Source organism: Chrysochloris asiatica, unplaced genomic scaffold (assembly GCF_000296735.1).
Source record: "Chrysochloris asiatica unplaced genomic scaffold, ChrAsi1.0 scaffold00001, whole genome shotgun sequence".
Classification (NCBI taxonomy): domain Eukaryota; kingdom Metazoa; phylum Chordata; class Mammalia; order Afrosoricida; family Chrysochloridae; genus Chrysochloris; species Chrysochloris asiatica.
This window is the reverse complement of record NW_006408519.1, coordinates 26,089,206-26,091,494: the sequence shown is the minus strand read 5'-3', so window position 1 is coordinate 26,091,494 and position 2,289 is coordinate 26,089,206.

Here is a 2,289-nt window from a genome sequence, read left to right as displayed (position 1 = left end):
AGACTTGGGCCACAAGGGTGGGTTCCTTTCCAGACCTGCTGGGTAATCAAGAGCCAGATTCTCAGATTCCTCAAGACTTGGGCCACAAGGGTGGGTTCCTTTCCAGACCTGCTGGGTAATCAAGGGCCAGATTCTCAGATTCCTCAAGTCTCTTTCTGACCAGTCTTTTTAATTATTATTACTAATCATAATTTTTCATTTTAGTCCACATTTTCTCCCACTCTATCTGGGACTTTCTAAAGTGATCCCTTTTAGAGACTGCTAGTGGTAGCCGGGCTCCATCTAGTTCTTCTGGTCTCCGAGTTGTGAAGACTGATGTTTACGTGTTCCATCAGTCTGTTGGACTAATTGTATCCAAGCATCTTCAATTCTCAGCACACTTCTTTTCTTCTCCAAATGGAGAGAGCAATGGCTGCACCTCAAATAACCTCTCATGAGCTTTTAAAATCCCAGACACTACTCAGCAAAGTAGGAGGCAGAACACTGTCTTGGTGAACTCTGTTATACCAGTTGACCTTAGACTAAGGTCCTGAGCCTAAGGCCCAGCAACTCGTTGCCATAAGATGTCTGATAATATCTAAGAAGTTTTCATCACTTTGCCCGCTGTAAGCTCCACCACATTCGTAGTTGTGTTTGCACGTACAAATGTTGTTAAGTGCCATCGAATCTCTTCATGGTGACCCTGTATAGGGTTTCCAAGGAGTAGCTGGTGAGCTTGGACTGTCCACCTTGCTGTCAAGCACATTAACCCCCAGAACCACACCAGGTACACTCCCACTCCTCCTCCCACACCCATCCAGCCTGTGTCTCTGTCCATGTATCTACCTGCAGAACTCTGTTGTTCCAGGGTTGTGTATATAACACTGTTTATCTCTATCTCCCTGAGCCCTTGAATACCTTCCTGTCTTCATCTTTCATCTGTCACCTCCCTATCACCTGTGTTAACTCATACCTACCCTCTAGCTAGTGAATTTCTCTACCTTCCCTTCCATCCTTGATAACCATCAAAGAATGTTTCTTTTAGTATGAAAAACCTTGAAAGGGATATTTTTACTTCCCTGGATTTCATTATAAAATTTCCTTTCAGTTAAGCTATTAACATTGAAGTCTCTGACATTAGTCATGGATATTTTCTTATAAGATGAAATTCAATTAAGATAAACAACAAAATATGGTTACTCAGGCATGTCAGCATATGTTTTTTATTACATCATATAGAAAAAAATGAACCATTACTGATACTTATACATTTAGAAATGCTACCAAACCAGCAAATCATCCTGCTAACACTGGCAATGCATTTATACTGTTGGCCTTTCCTTCTGCTTTTAAAATCATCATTGCCTGTCATTTTTATAAACATCACTTTTGCTTCCTTCATCCCGTGTCATTATTTATTAGGGTGATATTGAAAAGGTAATATATTATTTGCATGAAGTAGAATTTTATTCAAAGGTTTCTATGTGTAATATTTCCTACATTATGATTCTGAGAGAAAGAACTCACTGCAAAATATCTCTGAAAAAATATAGATGGCTTAAACGTTAACATTGACGTGAAACTCTTCAAGTATACAAGAAAGCTTTTTTTAAAAGTTCATGGAACAATGGAATTAAAAGATAATGCAAGAGTTTTACATTATTTATCTAACAGAATCATTTGGAAATTTGGTTAATAGACACATTGTTACATGAAAAAGCAAGTTGCACAATAGGATGTATAATCTGACTCTTTGATTATAATGTCGTCACTATTGTTAAGTGTCATTGAGTCAGTTCTGACTCATATCAACCCTGTATATAGGGTTTCTGAGGAGCGCCTGGTGAGTTTAAACTACTGACCTTGTCAAACAGACTTTGTAGTCCAGTGCTTATCCTACAGTACCACACCAGAACTCCAGTTGATTATAATATTCACCTATTATTCTGTTTCTGTATCCATATCGAAGAATTGGGAAGAATAAATTCCCATCAACTGTCATTACCTCTGGAAATGGAATTTGAGCAACTTACAGTTTTTAATATAAAATGTTAATTCCACTTTAATGTAGTTAATTTTTGTTAATGATAGTTATTTCAAAGAGTATTCTTTAGAACAGGGGCGAGGAACACTTTGTATGTCAAGGGCCATTTGAATATTTTTAAAATAATTGAGGGCCATACAAAATTATCAACTTAAAAATTAGCCTGCTACATGCTTCCTCAGAAGGTTAGAAATAGAAATAACCTTATGATCCAGCAATTCCTCATTGGAAGATTCAGCAAAGTGGCATGATATAAGATCAACATA